The sequence below is a fragment of the Lissotriton helveticus genome, chromosome 12, assembly GCF_964261635.1.
Source record: "Lissotriton helveticus chromosome 12, aLisHel1.1, whole genome shotgun sequence".
Taxonomy (NCBI): Eukaryota; Metazoa; Chordata; class Amphibia; order Caudata; family Salamandridae; genus Lissotriton; species Lissotriton helveticus.
In genome coordinates this window covers 864878785-864897512 of record NC_136073.1, presented here as the reverse complement: position 1 = coordinate 864897512, position 18728 = coordinate 864878785, and the positions used below count along the sequence as shown (strand labels likewise).

Genomic DNA, 18728 nt, shown 5'->3' with positions numbered 1-18728 from the left:
CCAACAGTCTACTCTTCTTAAGAAAAGGAGAAGGAACCTCAGTCTCAGACCCACGCTTCTGAGAGGACTTTGAAACAATAGATGACAGGCTCTCCACATCAGAAACCACAGACTCTGAAGTCTTCAACTTCTGTAGCCACAGAAGGAGACGGGCCTCTCTATCCCTCAGAGTCTTGGGAGGGAAAGTGCGACAGTACTTACAGTTTTTCACCTCGTGGTCTGGGTAGAGACAGTAAATAAATTTACTGTGTGGATCCTCGTGGAAAAGGCGTAGTTTACCACAAGAAGGGCAGGCTTTAAACAAAGATTTCTTGTTTGAAGACATTTTCTTGAAGAAAAAACAGTTAAAGTTGAAGAAAACTGAGCAGAGCTCAGGGAGACTCCCTTCACACGACGTGCGGTAGAAAATCTGAGGACTTGGGCTTCTGAGGAGAAGGTTCTAGAGGAGGCTACAGCCTGATTGGCTGGAATGTGATCCAACACATAATGACACTAATATGCTACTAAAGTGAGTTCTCCCTTAGGCTTTTCAATGGGCCTATTATGTTCTATGGTACTTTTAGAATTTACAATTTATTGCACTATATGTATGTATATTTTTATTTGTTATAAATTTCATGTATACATGCATATATGACTGCTATTTTTATGTACCGTGGGACTAAGCATGAGCGCAAAATCGGCTCCGATCGCGGATTTTGCGGATTTTCGGTGAATCCGCGGTCCGCGAACTCTCGCGAATTCACCGAAAATCCGCAATCCGCGATCGGAGCGGATTTTGCGGTCAAAAGTTCAAGCCTAATGCCTAATTTACGATGGCGCCGGCAAGCTGCCAGCGCCATCCTCAAATGGTTACTTAATTAGCTTCAACAGGAAGCTCTAACAGATAAGATAAAGCAGGGGCTCGAGCGCCTGCTTTATTTTATCAGTTGGAGCTTCCTGTTGAAGCTAATTAAGTAACTTTTGCAGGATGGCGCTGGCAGCTTGCCGGCGCCATCGTAAATTATTTACATGGGGAAAAACGGTGGTGTCTTCTTGAATAAATATGAAGGGCAGGGTTCATTCTGGCACGACGGTCCTGGCACGAAAAATAAACCTCAACAGGAAACACTTGCAGATATCAATAACGCATGTGCCCTAGTTGAAGCTTAAATTCAGTGACTCATTCATCAGCCCAAAAATAATCGTGAGCGTTGTGGAGGCTGGGCAGGTGTGTCGAGCACGAGTCTGTCTCTTAATCTGCTGCTCTGATCGGTCTCTGACCTTTTATACACACAAGCGCCATGTGCGCTCGCATGGAAGCCCCGTCCGTTTGGCCCCGCCCGAGCTTCTGTCTCTTAATCTGCTGCTCTGATCGGTCTCCGACCTATTATACACACAAGCGGCATGCGCGCTCGCATGGAAGCCCCGTCCGTTTGGCCCCGCCCACACACTCGAGGAAGCCCCGCCCCCAAATCCGCCGATCCGCATAATCCGCGGATTTTGCGGATCCACGATCCGTGAATCCGCAAATTCGTGAATCGTGGATCCGCGAAATCCGCCCATGCTTACGTGGGACTCCCACTTCGACGACGGGGGATATTCAAGCATGTGAATCTATGAAAGACACCCCTAATACTGGAGAAATATACATAATGAAAAATGTGCATGTGTGGACTCAGAAGGGATGGTAAAACTCATCGTGTGGCGCCACGGCCAGGGCGACTGACGGTGGAATGTGGGGATCACGGTTCGATCCCCGCCGCCAGCGGCTGATTAACCCAGCACCATGTGACTCTGGGCAATAGCTTGCTTGATCTTCCTGACGGCCCCCAGCACCTGGAGACCCTTACGGGTGATGTTTCGCGCTTTACAAATGTGGATTATTATTATTATTATTATTATTATTATCTTCAAACACATAAATTCTATGTAACAGCTATGTAACCTTTTATATCTTTAAATAGGTCGTACAGACAGTATGACTCATCTTCCCATAAAATCACAAAGTCTATGCAGAGTCTATAATCGTTTTTATTTTTTTATTTAAAGTGTAAGTAATTGTTATACCCACAGTAAATGGGTAAAACAGTGGACGTAATTTTGTTTAGGAATGAGTCTGAATGAAAAAAGTTATTTGAATCTTGAATCTGAATGGATTGGGATGGCCTGTTAGACCAGCCCAATTGGAACAGTGTTTTGCTGAGCTGTTAAGGCTATTAAGGGTGTGCTACCTAATCCGCTTGCTGTGAAGTAGGGCAGTAGCGGACCATGAAGCGGACTGGATTCACCTTGAGCTGTAGCAGGTGTTGTAATAAATATCCACCCGCCATCCAGGAACATCTGCCCACTGTGGATGCAAGGGATTGCTATGTATGTATGCATGCTATGTTCTCCCGGTCCTGACATTCTTTTGTACCTTCCCTTATCTGGGTGTTGCCATGTCCTGTATTTTTCCCGACTATGATATTATTGATTCCATTTGTCTCTGCTCTCTAAACAATAATTTTTGTTTTCTCCTACTTTTCCAAATGCTTATCCGGTTAATGTTTCCCTCTAGCACTCCATGTGATATGTCTGTATTATGTTCCTGCTGTCACATATGACTTAGATGCTCTGTATATACTTGTTATCTATGTTGTGAACATTTACCGTTGTAAAGCGCTCTGACCCAGATGCTCTGTATATACTTGTTATCTATGATGTGAACATTTACTGTTGTAAAGCGCTATGATGCCTTCGGGTCTAGCTAGCAATATATGAAACTGTCAAATAAATAAATAAAGCATATAGAAGTTGGCTAATGTGCTTCACTACAGAAAGGATCTCTAAAAGAGCTGCCAGAAGAGCACTAGTATGCTACAACAGAGGCTCTGACCAGAACTTGAATTTTTTTATCAGGTCTGGCTTTAGTCAATGCCTTTTGTTTTTACTAACATTATATTTACAATAGACTTATTTGCAGGGGATTTCAGCAAGCCCTCTTCATCCACTGGTCTGTATGTGATTTGTTTACATTTTTCTTCCGTCCACTACAGCACACAGCATGGGGCTGTGGGTCAGCCTACTTCAGCCATTGGCCGACTTCACTTTGAGTGACGGCATTCTGCCCTTTCATAAGAAGCAAATCCAGAGACAAAGCATTTCCATTGTGAGACAGCGACCACTATGGTAATGTGCGTTTTTTAAGATAAAAAAATGTTTACTTTTAGTCGTTTTTTTTTTTTAAAGATTGACAAGGGCACTGCAGCTCTCCAACAATACTTTTTTTTTTTAAACCATGAGAAAACACGCATTGGGGCAGCCATTGCAAGACCTGTTGGTTTTGTCACTGCTTGTTACATGTTGTTTTCCAATAGTGTTTTCATACTAATTAATAGATTTGTGATGTGATATTCTGTTTTTTGCAAATAAATTGAGGTCAGAAATGTTGGGAGATGGACAGCAAACAACCTAGGAAGCCCTTTGCACAGTGAAAACTATAACTTTAAGGGTAGAGGGTTAGATACCTTTACAAGATGTTATTGTTAAAAAATTGAATACATGTAGCCTTTAATAGCCTGGATTAATCCATTGATATTTAGCACACACATTTCCTTCAGGGCCGGACTGGGAACCACAACTGGCCCTGGCAAAGTGCTCGGCCACTTTTTTAATTTTACTAAACAAGTTCCCACACTTTTTGGTAAAAACCAACAGTTCTTGAACAGTTAATGTTATGCCCTTTATTTGAGTTGCAGCAAGCTGAAAAGGAAGGGGAGGGTCCCCTGTACTGTGGAGTGAGAGAAGAGACAGACAGCTAAAGAAGAAACAACCCTTCTCTCCAGGGCACCTACTACCTGAAAAATTATAAATATGAGCACTTGGTTAAACAGCAAATCTAAAAGCTGTGTGGTTCCAACTTAAGACTTTAATTGAAAGAGTCATTTGAAGCTTCATGGTAACACAGAGTAACTCTATTGGGCGAATGTGTTTTTTTAATTGTTTGTCTATGTAATGTCCCAGATTAATTAATTTGATCTCATGTGACTCAGCCGCTCTGTATTTACTACTTTATCTATATTGTGAACATGTACTGTTGTAAAGCGCTCTGACTCAGATGCTCTATATAAACTCGTTATCTTTGATGTGAACATTTACTGTTAGAAAGCGCTCTGATATCTTTGGGTCCATCTAGTGCTACATAAAACTCTCAAATAAAGAAATACATTTGTGATTGAGGTTGTTTGTCACTGGTGAACTGGCATCCGTCCTGGTTTGGCTATGTAAACAGTGGCACATACAACAACTTTTACAGTTTCTACAGGAAGAGGTGTGGCGCCGCGGCCAGGGCGACTGACTCCGGAATCTGGGGATCACGGTTCAATCCCCGGCACCGGCGGCAGATTATCCCAGCACCATGTGACTCTGGGCAATAGCTTGCTTAATCTTCCCGACGGCCCCCAGCGCCTAGAGACCCTTAAGGGTGATTGTGCGCTTTGCAAATGTGGATTACTCTCTGGGTAGTGAGGGTGAGCAGTTAAAACTTCTCAGAAAAGTAGTGTGGGGGACAAGAGCTCAGGACTCAAAAATCAAACAACAGATGCAACAACGCATTCTCCAGCCCAGTGGCTATGTAAAATGTACTTTAATCTTATATGAACACTAAATACAAGACAGTTCAATAAGAATGGGATTGTACCCTAAGTAGCATTTATCAGTGAGGTGCTCCTGTACTCTCTCTCCGTTATGTTCAGTACCCCGTAACTGAGGTCCCCAAAACACTGCAAGTATAGTCATCCATTAGGCAGAGTTGCAGAAGACATGAACTACTTTCACACGGGTAATTGTACAACGCAGTCCAATGTCTGAAACCCCTTCCTTTTACTCGGAAAAAAGTTGTAAGTCTATGCGACAGACTCATCTGTGCGTGTTAGTTTATCTCTGGTCCTGGCTGCAGGCTAAGCCCCACAGTTATCTGCTGGTAATCGTTGGAGTCCTAAAGGTGAGGCGTGTGTGATGAGTGCTTGGGGATAGACTTATACCCTTTCTGTTTTTGCATAAATTTGCCTTCCAACATTTGGAAATAGTAACGATGAAATTTTGAAAAACAAATGAGGGAATGTATTTTCCTGATTGACTTATATTAAGGTGGAAGCAATTTTGGAAGAAGAGAGCTAAAATAAAACTGCTTTAGCTAAATACATTTGTGAGTCTCGCATCTGAATCAGGTGTGTTGGCAGATATGCATACAAATAAAGAAGGAAATAAGTTACTTACCTGTAACTGTAGTTCTCCAGTATTGGAATCTTTTATAGATTCACATGCTTGACTCATTCCCCGTCATCGAGATGGGAGCCCACGGTATTATTAAAAGTAATGTTCTATTAGACATAGAACATAAGGCCCTAGGGCTTAACATTTCGTAACATATCCTTGTCCTTATATAAAAAAGGACTAAAACTTAGAACCAGCCAATCACAGCCAATCAGCTGACACCACCCTGAAGAACCTTCCTGAGAGAAGCTCCAGTCCCTCAGATTTTCAAGCACAAGTGTGTACAAATAGAAAAAACTGAGATATCTAAGTGAGTCTTCTCCAGGGGAGGTGGGTGAATCGCATTTACATCTATGAAAGATTCCAATACTGGAGAACAACAGTTATAGGTAACTAACTTATTTCCTTACTCGAGTATTGGAACCTTCACAGATTCACATGCTTGAATCAGAGTAGTGAGTAGCAATTAACACATTTCCGTGCAATATTCAGAAGCTGTGAGCAACATGAAGAACAATAGTTATTTACCTGTAATCCGTGGTTCTTCAGTATTGGTGTCTTTCACAGATTCACATGCCTGAATTATTCCCCTTTCATCGGAGTGGAAGTCACACGGTACATAAAAAAACAATAATATGCATATAATAACCAAAAACCTTGGTAATAACCAAACCAGGAAGTACAGTAGCCCTAAGCTACAATAGCAAATCTTCTACACTCATGACTATCCTAGTCATTTTGTATAGACCAAACTGCAGCCAATCAGGCGACAGCACCCACCAGAATGTTCTCCCCAGAGGCTCAGGCTCTCAGATTTTCTCGCACAGGAGTGAAGCCAACATAATCGCTTGAGGAGCCTCTGAGGGGAGGTGGGCGGGTGCATGTGAATCTATGAAAGACACCAATACTGGAGAACCACAGATTACAGGTAAGTAACTATTGTTCTTCTCCAGTATTGGGGTGTCTTTCATAGATTCCCATGCCTTAATCAGAGTAGATAGCAGTACAAATCATAATGCTCATAGACGCTCCTTGTATTATAGTACATATGCAAGTTTTGTAAAAGAGAATAACATGTAAAATCAGCGTCTAAAAAGAGCATAGAGAAGGAGGGAGAACAGAGGCTCACCTTATTTGAAAAGATTGCGAAGAACTGCTCGTCCCACTGAAGAAATCTGCATCACTTGCCGCATCCAAACAGTAATGCTTGGTGAACGTATGCCTGCTGGACCAAGTTGCCGCTCTGCAGATCTGATGGAGAGGCACACCAGCAAAAAGAGCTGTAGAAAAGGAGACCGCTCTTGTAGAATGCGCCCTTGGCAAAGACTGTAGAGGTCTTCCCGCCTGTTGATGACATAGACTGATTGCTGAGGACACCCAGCGGGCTATAGTCTGCTTGGATACAGCATATCCCTTACGTAGCCTTCCATATGCTACAAATAATTGATCCGTCTTTCACAATGTTACAGTTCGTTGGAGATAGAATTTAAGACATCTCCTGATGTCAAGGGAATGCAAGGCTTTTTCCGCCGCTGTTTGCGGATTAGGAAAAAATGTCTTTAGAATTATTGGCTCATTAAGATGAAAGTCAGAGGGAACTTTAGGCATGTAACTTGGATTGGTACGAAGCACCACTGAATGTGAAGTGAATTGTAAAAAAGGAGACTTGATGGCGAACGCCTGAATGTCGCTGACCCTGCGTGCTGACGTCAGTGCCAAAAGTAGAGAAACCTTCCATGAAAGGAATTTGAGATCCAATTTATGAATAGGTTCAAAGGGGTGACGCATGAGCTGAGCGGGCACCACATTTAAATACCAGGATGGAGGTGAACGTTGAATAGGAGGAAACATTCGGAATAGACTTTAAAAAAATTGTTGAATTATTCAAGCAGAATAAAGAGAGTTAGATCCATCTTGACGAAATCTGGAAATGGCTGCCAAAAACACCTTCAGTGTGGAATGAGATAAGCCCGATCTAGCCAAATGAAGAAAGAAAAGCAAGATCTGTTCTGGTTTAGCATGAATTGGATGTAAATTGGCAGAGTGACACCAGGTACAGAACCTTTTCCATTTAAGCTTGTAGGTTTTAATTGTGGCAGGCGCTCTAGCATTGGCTAAAACCTCTTGACAATCCGCAGGGATATTTAAATGGGCAAATTCAATGTGTTGAGGAGCCAAGCTGCTAATTTCAAGGAAGCTGGGTCCAGGTGACAAATCTGACCCCCTTGCATGGTCAGTAGATTCGGTATTGGTGGAAACTGAATGGGATCGTACTCCGAGAGGACGAGAAGCTCGGTGAACCAATATTGGCGAGGCCACCTGGGCGCATTGAGAATGAGGCCACACGGCTGTCTCTTAATTTTCCGGATGACTCTGGGAACCAAAGGAATCGGAGGAAAGGCGTATGCATATATCTGAGACCAATTCATCGAAAGCGCATCCTTGTATGAGTCCTTGTAGGGAATCCAGCTTGCAAAGTGTGGGCATTTTCGGTTCTGAATTGTTGCAAACAAGTCCAGGTCAGGGTGACCCCACTCTCGAAAGACTCGGTCCAGAGTTGGCTGATGGATCTCCCATTCGTGGTTGGATATTGCAGATCTGCTGAGAGAATCTGCTAGTACATTGGACATCCCTGGAACATGAACTGCCGAAAGATTTATCTTGTGATCCAGAGCCCAATCCCAAATCTCCTGGGCTTGCTGAGAAAGAAGGGTTGATTTTGTACCCCCTTGCTTGTTTAAGTAATGCATACTTGTTGTATTGTCTGTCCAGATTAGAACTGCGGACCCCTTGATTACTGTTCGAAAGGACTTCAAAGCCAGAAAAATAGCTCGCAGCTCTAGCAGATTTATGTACCACTTCTTCTGTTGCATATTCTACTTTCCGTTGACGGTCATTCCCTGAAGGTGTGCCCCCCATCCTTCGAGGGAAGCATCCGTGGTGATGGTATAATTTGCCACTTCCGTCAGGAATGTACATCCCTCTTACAAATTTTTCCTTTGAATCCACCAGTGAAAGGCTTCTCTCATAAGGTAAGTTATGCTGATCATGTCATTGAACAACCCCGAAACCTGCACCCATTGGAGGCTGAGTTCCTCTTGTAAAGGTCTCATTCGGAGACAACAGTTGAGTATCAGAGGGATGCAGGATGAGATAATCCCTAGAAAAGATTTGAACATCCGAACTGAAACATACTCTTTTTATTGTAAGAGGAGAGCCATCTTGCAAATCTTGAGCTGCCTTTCTTTTGAGACGAAAGCCTGAGTGAGCTGAGTGTCTAGTGTGGCTCCCAGAAACGACTTCCTTTGAGACGGAGTTAGATGGGATTTTTCGAGATTGATTGAGAGACCCAGAGACTGGAATAGTGACAGGCACCTTTGAACATGCACTCTTGCTGTTCCTAAAGAATTGGCCTTGATAAGGCAATCATCCAAGTATGGAAAAATTTGAATGCCTTCCAAGCGCAGATGTGCCGCCACTGGAGCTAACATTTTCGTGAAAACATGGGTCGCTGAACGAAGTCCAAATGGGAGAACCTTGAATTGAAAATCCCTGCCAGCCACTCTGAATCTTAAGAACTTTCTGTGCCTGGGAAGGATCGGTACATGAAAATAAGCATCCTGAAGGTCGAGGGTGGCCATGTGATCCCCTCGGAGAGAAGCTGGAGGATTTCTTTAAGCGTTAACATCCGGAAGGATCATTTTTTTAAGTATTTGTTGAGGGCAAGCAGGTCGAGGATGGGGCGCCATTCTCCTAACTTCTTGCGTATGAGGAAGAACCTCGAATAGAACCCTCTTCCTTTTTGCAATTGAGGAACTTTTTTGATTGCTCCTTTCCGAATCATTATATTTATCTGGGAGAACAGCTCCTTGAGGTGAGCTGGTGGTGGACCTTTGGGAGGAGAATTAGGAGGGGTTTTGACAAATTCTAAAGTGTGGCCCCTGGCCACTTCATCCAGGACCCACCTGTCCTTAGTAATTTTGGACCAAATCGAGAAGAAATGGTATATTCTTCCTCCAACTTTCCACCTGGGGATGGGCAGAGGTGGTGGCAGGTGGTACGTCTCATTGCTTCTTGGAGGAATCACGTCCCCGGTAAGACTTCCTTTTTCCTTGTGAGTAATTGTTACCTCGCTGTCCGTGTGTTTGCTGTTTATACGGTTGATACCGCTGGTTACCTTGCGAAGATTGGTACGAGCGCTGCTGAGAGTAGCCACCTCTATTGGAAAAAGATCCACATCCTTTGGCACCACGAAAGGACGATTTACAAAACTGCAGGCTTCCCAGTGACCTTGCAGTTTCTGTATCCTTCTTTATGGCCTGCAGGGCCTCATCAATATGCTGGCCAAAGAGAAAATCCCCATCATAAGGCATATTGATGATCTTAGCCTAGACCTCCTGGCGAAAGGATGTTGACTTCAGCCAACCCTGCCTTCTCAGCACTGATGCCCCCGCCAAGTGCTTGAAACCTGTAAATGCCACATCTACTGCTGCGTCGATCATCTCTGCAGAAGTGCACTCCCCTTCATGCAATATTTTCCTGGCTTTTGATCTTTCAGGCTCTGGAAGCTTTTCAATATATGGTTTGATATCCGACCACATTTGTCTATCGTATCTCCAAAATATTGCCAGGGAGTTTGTAGCACGGACAGTAGTTGCAGCTATCGTTGAAACCTTTTTACCAATAGAGACCAGACGTCTGCCATCCCTGTCTGGTGGAGCGGTTACCTGTGAAGATGGGTTTCTGGCCCGTCTCTGAGCCGCTTGGGTGACGACTGAATCCGTCTTTAATTGCCCTATAAGGCATACAGGTGAGGTGAGAGGTGCCTTATACTTTTTGTCTACGTGAGGCAAGACTGCAGGTAAAGAATTTGGAGCTGACATGATTTTTAGTCCCTCCTTCCAGATAAAGTCTAATACTGGAATCGTTTTCACTTACCTCTGCAGTCGGTCTTTAAAATCATATAAGAAACAGTCATCCTGTTTCGTTTCCATGGAAATTAGGAATCTCTTTGTTGCTCTTTCCATTATGAGATGGAATCCTCCACTATCTACAGGCAGAGAGTCCGCGGTAGGAGGAGCAGAAGGTGATGGGGTTTGCGTTTGGTAGTCATCCCACTCCGACAGTACAGATTTATCATCAGCTTCTCCTTCTTCCGTGTCGTCATCAGTGGTAACAGCCTCCTGAGTATGGTGGGATGGTGCCGGAGAAGGTGGAACTGTGGATCGTATTTCAGGTGCTGATATTGGAGAAGATTATCTTGGAGGTCTAAACATTGTTGCAGATGCTCGAAGCATGGGCGTCGAAGGGAGCGACTCTGCCGATTCAAATGGAGGGAACCGGCGATAGTAGTCGTCCAACATATACTGCAAATTGTTGAGGAGAGCTACTGGCATCTGTGCTGTAGGCACCGTGGCAGAAGCCTGACCTCTAGGCTCAAGAAACTGCTCTTCCTCCTGATCTTCGTCTTGCAATTTTAAAAGCAGCTCAGATGGACTAGACATTTGGGGAAAAAAAGAGGGGCCGATGTGAGCCCGAAAGGTAGTACACGGAACTGATAGTGCCTGCCTGCCACTGTGAATCTGAGAAACTTTTTGTGTTTTCGGCATACGAGTATATGAAAGTATGCATCCTGGGGATCCAGAGATATGTAATCGTTTCAATTGAGGAGGTGTAAAACATCCTGGATAGAGATCATGCAGAACAATTGTTTCTTGAGGAATTTGTTCAGGTGTCTTAAATCCAAAATCGGTCTCCACTTCCTTAACTTCTTGCGAATCAAAAAGAAACAGGAGTAGATAACCTCTTCCTCTGACTCAGGGGAACCCGTTCTATTGCTCCTTTCCGCAACATGGTGGTACCCTCCATATTCAAAAGATGTAGGTATTTTTGAAAATGAGGCAGCGGAGGGGTTGTTAGAGGAATCTTTATAAATTCTAGAGAGTGGCCGAATTGTATTAGGTGTAGAACCCATTGATCCAATGTTAATTCCTTCCACTGCTGAGGGTGGAATGGGCAGGGCAGAAGCAGACAGATGGAAGAAGTCAATGGTGGTGACTAGTGTCCTTGCCTTGGCGTCCTGATTTTCCTCTGAAGGAGGACTTGTTGTAAGCTGCCGCAGGTGGTTGGCACGGAGAAAATTGAGCTCTGTATTGCTGAGCGGAGGAAGAATAGGCTGGGTAGCGAAACTGCTGGTAGCCTCCCCTGTGGAATTGGTGAACTTTTCCTCTGGCACCATGAAAGGCATTTTTCGGTACTGTAAAGTACCTAAAGACTTAGCTATTTCCATGTCTTTCCTAATAGCTTGCAAAGCCTCATCAATGTGATGTCCGAACAATTCTTCTACATTATACGGTAAGTCTAAAATCTTTGTTTGTACTTCAGGCCTAAATGAGGTGGCTTTCAGCTATCCTTGACGTCTCAGGACGGCCGCTCCAGCCAGCTGGTGAAAACTAGTGGAAGCAATATCCATAGTGCAGTCTATTATTTCTGAGGCGGACCGCTCGCCTTCTAGAAGAATTTTCTTTGCTCTCTCCTTGACCTCTAATGGGAGTCTCTCCAAAAACGCTGTCAAACGCTGTCACGTCCGACCACATTTGCCTATTATAACGGCCCAATAAAGCCAGGGAATTTGAAGCTCGGACTGTTAAGGCTGATATTGTCGAAAAGCATTTCCCAACGTTGTTGAGCCTTATGCCCTCCTTGTCAGGTGGCGTGGTCAGGGGGGCAACGGATTCTTAGATTGTCGCTGCGCTGCATGGAAGAACACTGAATCTGGTTTTGGGTGACCTGTCAAGCAGGCAGGAGTGTTATCAGGGGGTTTGTACTTTTTGTCCAGTCTTGCCAACACTGGTGGGACAGTTGCTGGATTCCGCATGATTTTCAGGCCCTGGTTCCAGATGTAGTCTATGATTAGCATAGACTTTACCTATTTCCTATAGGGTTCTTTGAAGTCAGATAGGAAGTAGTCTTGCTGATGCACAGGCATTGGTAGTTCAACTCGCCTGGCCGTTCTTTCCAAGAGATTATGCAATCCTCCTATTTCTTCTGGAGGTGAATCCGTTTGGGGTGGAGATGGTGATGCTGGTGGGGGAATAATGGAAGCATCCCTCTCATCCTGTGAATTTCACCTTCTTCTCTCTCTTCTTACTCTTCAGAGGAGGACAGCTGTTGAACAGGAACTACCTGAGGAGAAGGACGAGCACCTGTAGTGGTGGAATAGGGAAGAAAATCTCTAATTCAGAAGGAGGCGGAGCCTGTTGGAGAGGAGACTCTGGAGGAAATCTCCTTTTATAGTCTGCTAACATGGATTGTAGATCCATCACTAGATTAGAAGGAAGACACATCACATCCTGTTGCGGATGTTGTTGATGTGAATAGTAGTATTGGTGCTCATAACAGTCCTCCTCATCAGAATCTTCCTGATACTTAACATTAAGTTCTGATGGGCTTAGTGTTGCCCCAAAGAGGCTATCATCCTCAGAGTCCTCCTCCTCATCATCCTCCAAAAGGTGCGAGGTTAAGAGTGATTGCACCTGACTGGGGAAAGTTAATGCTGTTGTCAATGGCTTTTGCTTCATCCTATGATGTGAAATATGTTTTTCTTTCCTCGTCATTGGTGTTGTCGATGAGCCCATCGACGAGGGCTGTTTCACAGCCATACCTTGATTCGTTGACAGAGTTGACGTTGTCAACAATGTACCGTCGGTGATAAGAATCTTCGTCAGCGCGGACAAAGTGGCTACCATTCTAGACAGAATCGCAGACATTACCTCTGCTGTCGACGAGGGTTGTCCCATCAACGGGGTCGTCAACGAGGAAAAAGACAAGGTCACCGTCTACGACGAGAGATGTGCTATCGACGGAAGGGCCGTTGTCAAGAAATGGCTCTTCGATGATGACGATGATTTAGAAGAGATAATCTGTGTCGTCTACGATAATGGAGCCTGACCTGTCAACGATGATGTAGTCAACAAGGACACTGTCACTGACGGAACAGTGACGGTAGTGACTGTAGGCACGGTCGACGTCAATGAAACCACATCGAGAGAGGGTTTTCCCGGCATTAGGGATGCTGTCGACGAGCTGTTTCCCGGCGGAGCTGAGGCAGGCTTCTTAAAAGTATGTTTGAGAATCAGAGGAGTAGAAGGCTCTGAAGCTGGCTTTTTGGAAGATAATGGCCTCTTTTTCTGGTGGTATGTTTTCTTAACAGAAACAGTATGCTTCTGAGGGGTTTCAATTGATTTTTTAGATGATTTCTTGGGTGGCTGCAAAGATGTACCTGCAGGGTCATCCAAGGGTCTTTTAAGAGGTGTTTTGGAAGAGGATTTGGAAGAAGCATCACTCTCCTCATCAAAGACCACAGTGTCCCTGTTTTTAAGCCTCTGAAGACACAAGAAAAGCCTTCCTTCTTGGTCCTTCATATTTTTGTTGAGAACGTCAATCAATCAATCAATCAATCATGCCATTTGTATAGCGCACTACTCACCCGGGAGGGTCTCAAGGCGCTTGGGGGGAGGGGTATGCTACTGCTCGAACAGCCAGGTCTTGAGTTGTTTCCTGAAGGCGAGATGGTCCTGGGTCAGCCGAAGGTGGATGGGGAGGGAGTTCCAAGTCTTGGCAGCCAGGTAAGAGAAGGATCTTCCTCCGGCGGTGGCTTTTCGGATGCGTGGTACGGCTGCGAGGGCGAGGCTGGTGGACCGTAGCTGGCGGGTGGGCGTGTAGAAGGTCAGGCGGTTGTTGAGGTACTTGGGGCCCAGGTCGTGGAGAGACTTGTGTGCGTGGGTGAGGAGCCGGAACGTGATCCTCTTGTCGACGGGGAGCCAGTGCAGGTTCCTCAGGTGACTGGAGATGTGGCTGCGTCGGGGGACATCCAGGATGAGTCGGGCGGAGGCGTTCTGGATGCGCTTGAGTCTTTTCTGTAGCTTGGCTGTGGTTCCGGCGTAGAGGGCGTTTCCGTAGTCCAGTCGGCTGGTGACGAGTGCCTGGGTGACAGTCTTCCTGGTCTCGGTCGGGATCCAGCGGAAGATCTTGCAAAGCATACGCAGGGTGTTGAAGCACGATGAGGAGACAGCGTTGACTTGTCTGGTCATCGAGAGGGAGGGGTCCAGGATGAAGCCCAGGTTGCGTGCGTGGTCGGTTGGCTTGGGTGCGGTGCCCAGGGCTGGGGGCCACCAGGAGTCGTCCCAGGCGGAGGGCGAAGATCCCAGGATGAGGACTTCCGTCTTGTCCGAGTTCAGTTTCAGGCGGCTGTCCTTCATCCACTCGGCGACGTCTTTCATCCCTTCGTGTAGGCAGGTTCTGGCGGTGTCGGGGTCTCTGGTGAGGGAGAGGATCAGCTGGGTGTCGTCGGCGTAAGAGATGATGTTGAGGTTGTGCTGGCGTGCGATGGCTGCGAGATGTTTCATGTAGATGTTGAAGAGGGTGGGGCTGAGTGAAGATCCTTGCGGGATGCCGCAGATGACTTCGGTGGCCTCGGAGCGAAACGGGGGGAGGCGGACTCTTTGTGTTCTTCCGGCGAGGAACGAGATGATCCACTCCAGTGCCTTCTCTTGGATACCGATGTTGCTGAGGCGCTGGACTAGGGTGCGGTGGCAGACCGTGTCGAACGCAGCGGAGAGGTCCAGGAGGATGAGGGCCACTGTTTCCCCCTTGTCGAGCAGGGTCCGGATGTCGTCGGTGGCTGCGATGAGGGCGGTCTCGGTGCTGTGGTTGGCTCTGAAGCCGGACTGCGAGGGGTCGAGGGATCCGTTCGTCTCGAGGAAGGCGGTCAGCTGTCTGTTGACGATCTTCTCGATGACTTTAGCAGGAAAAGGGAAGCGCGAGATGGGGCGGAAGTTTTTGAGATCGGTGGGGTCCGCTGTAGGTTTCTTCAGGAGGGCGCTGGTCTCGGCGTGCTTCCATAACTTCCAATCCTTAGGCTTATGGTCAGGAGAAAGGCAATAAAGGCAGACTTGTGTGGGTCATCACTATGCAGTCTTTTCTTCCTGCAAGTGTCACAGGGTCTGAAGAGACTTTTTTAGGTGTATCTGATATGATGGGCATCAGTTTACGTCACCTCAACACAGATATACAAATTTGGTAATATATTTGACCTAAAGAAAATCTTCTATCAAGAGTAGGAAAAAGACAAAACTGAGCACAGCTCAGTGGAGACTCCCTGGTACGACATGCGGTAGGAAATCTGAGGAACTGGAGCTTCTCTCAGGAAGGTTCTACAGGGTGGTGTCAGCTGATTGGCTGGTTCTAAATTTTAGCCCTTTTTCATATAAGGACAAGGATATCTTACAAAATGTTAAGGCCTAGACTAGAGCCTTATGTTCAATGTCTAATAGTACCTTACTTTTAATAATACCAGAGGCTCCCATCTCAAAAGACGGGGAATGATTCAAGCATTTGAATCTATGAAAGTTCCAATACTGGAGTAATAATATATTTTATGAGCTAGGGACTAGTTTCTACAAAAACACTACAATTAGCTGGATTTAAGCAATTTTAAGATTACTCGACGTGAAATGGATATCAGGAAAATACCTTTGGAAAGATAAACATTTATCATTCTCTTGTGTCAAGAATAGAAGTAACAAGAGAGCTATTAACCCAGAACATCAAGCTCATCCACAGGTAGATCGAATGCACTACATGTAAAGTGAAGGTCAAATACCTATCTAATGCCCCAAATACAATCTAGTGGTCACAAACCTTTTGTGCATCAATAAAGAAGTGTTGCTTCGACCTACCTTGGTTTCAGAGATCACTAGTTCAGAATTCAGCATCAACCCATGGCAATGCTGCTAGAGGTTTCTGAGTTTGACTACCACCTGGCAAAACCATGTATGCTCTGCAGTGGCGAGGGTATTGCTTGAAATGGAATGGTCAGAAGATAAAACCTGTATTGAGCATCAGAGTGGAGCATTTTTAGATAGTTTTGGTAGGGACAACGCACACGCTAAATGATGACAAAATGTCAGATTTAATTGGGTCTGAGGCTTTCCAGCATGTATTTGCTCAGATTTAACTAGCAGTACCAATGATACGATTTAGTCATTTATCTGCACTCCTTTCTCCGCTTCCTTACACCGACTCTTGGGCTTCTCTTTTACTGTGTTCATATACCAAGGATGTGTTCATGAATTCTTCCCCTTCCAGGTTTAACATACATTGAACTTGCACTTTTGTTGTTTTCTCTTTTGTTCCTTTCAATTTTTCTATTGTTTATGCACAAACCAGTTATCCGTACTAGTCGTCTACAGGATTCCAATGGAACACATAGCTGTATGGCTGCATAACCCTGGCTTCGTCGCCACAGTATACGCAGTGCTGCTGGTGGAAAAGCCAAGGTCCAGATGGATGACACATTCATTACCCACGGATACTTTTAAACAAGCTGTCCCATATAGCCATGCACCAAAACTAGCAGAGCTAAAGGCAGTCTTAAAAGGTCCATTAGATAAAGCGAGAATTTTTTTTAATTTACCCAGAAATGCACCACCAACAATAAGAATTCTGGAATGGTGCTTTGTCTGATGATGTCTGCTTGGGTTTTGACACATAATGTGGCATAATTCAGATTTTCCACAGCAGAGGTGGGATGAAAGTCCTGCATTTATTAAAGACAAGGAGGCTAATATCAAGGCTACTTTACCTCAAAAGACCAATTTGCAGGTTGACTAAACTACAGGCAGGGCTGAACTAAAATAGCATCGTTATGTTATGTTTTTGAAACAAGCTGTGAATGAACAGCACATTTGTTTGTTGACATTGTCTCTTAACCCCTTCACTGCGGCGGCTATTCCGCCGCAGTGCTAAGGGGGCGGGGCGGCTGATGACGGAGTGGTTCCGTCACCAGCAGGGGAGGGGTTAATCAGGGTAGGTGTAAACTCCTTGAAGCTGCAGTAAGGTGGTCCAACGTTAGCCCGATTTCACCGCCATAAAAAAAGAGCAGTTGGGAGAACGGACAGGGAAATGCGCATGGGAAGAGTGGAGAATGCTTAGGAAGCCAAACAAATAATAGCAACTGATTTTTTTGTGACAGTTTCAGAGGTACAAATAATTGTATTTAAGCTCAAAAACAAAAGTGGTTGTAAAGTAATCCAAAGTTCATGCTGAAATGCAAATAAATTATATTTTTTTCATAAAAATTGTAACAGTACTTATGGGAGAGAGTCTTTGGGTGGGCACAAAGGAACACTCGAACTTTCAGACTCCTCAGAGCAGCATTTAGGAATTTCCTTCAGTAATCGGGGAGTGAGGTAAGTGCAGGCAACTTTACGTTTAACACTATAATCCCTACATATATAACTAAACCAAGTATATGCATTTCCACATAATCAGACATGGCATCAATAATACCATAAGGTGGAGTTGCACGTACTTAAAAAAATGAAACCAAAATTATATTAAAAGTAAAACTGAAGTATACAAAAAAGAATTACTTAATATTAGTTGGCAAAAGATGTTCCTCTATATTATTAGAAAATAGGATAAATGTTGATATATTAATTGTGTAAGATGGAAAATGGTTGTGGTGCCAAAGAAAGACCGGACACTTCTGTTACTGCCTACTTAAAGTTGGCATGGACAAGAAAGGGATTTGCAATGCATAAGTCTTTATGCAGAACTAGGCCATAAGCCCCCTGAGACCTCTTTTATTTCTGGCTTGCTGTCTAAGGTGGGTCCTGTCTTGTACTCTCCTCCCACGCTGTGAATTTTCCTGTCAGTTGGAAATCGGTGACATTTCATATGGAGCAAGTATAGTGGGAACCAAAAACAAGGCAAAGATTTGCAGTAGTATCACGATGGCTGTTTTCCGACTGTCTCATAAGCGAGGCGGGGGTGCAGTGTTGTCTCACTCAAGCGGAAGTAGAAAAACCAAGCCACAACGGACTTCCTTCAAGGACTGCTCGACAGGTGTTTTGGCTACTGTGCGTGCTTTTTCTGCTCATGTTCTTGGGCTACGCTCGATGCTGAAACAGCAAATCAATGTTCGTATGAGGAGAAAAGCGAGGACAATGGAAGCCAGAACTAGAGCAAATGTTGAATGTGCATGTAGCAATACTTCTTGAACGACAACTGTAAAACGGGCAAACAAAGCCAACAGAGTAGTCGATTGTATTTAATCCAGAAAGAGATACCTCAAAGTACTAATTATCTTCAGCTTAACATGATTGGTAGCTGCATCATCGGCTGCTCTTGTTTCTGTTCCTATTTCTCTTGGCAGGACAATATTGTTTTCAAGCTAAGCATTAGCAGTCTTAGTACAGCTAAGAGTAAGCATCTTATTATGAAGATCACAACACTTTGCTTTAAAAAAAGAGGGCTAGCAGAGTGTGCAACATGCTGTGGCCTATTCACAAAGGTAAATTTACACAAGTAAATCTACTCATACACTTTGGAGTAAATTTACCACTTTTGGCTATTTATCATTTTCAAGTATAACTTTATCCAAAGTGCATACTAACATGTCTAGAAATCTGGGGGTGGGGGTCAAATTA

At 44.7% G+C, this 18728-nt stretch overlaps 1 long non-coding RNA gene across 1 annotated transcript in view; it reads right to left on the bottom strand.

The window, feature by feature from the left end:
* Positions 1–18136: 18136 nt before the first annotated feature.
* Positions 18137–18728, bottom strand: part of LOC144799412 (uncharacterized) — a 256377-nt gene continuing 255785 nt past the window's right edge. Inside the window, exon 4 of the long non-coding RNA XR_013603810.1 lies at positions 18137–18200. This is a non-coding gene — a long non-coding RNA (uncharacterized LOC144799412). The remainder of the gene's footprint in view (positions 18201–18728) is intronic.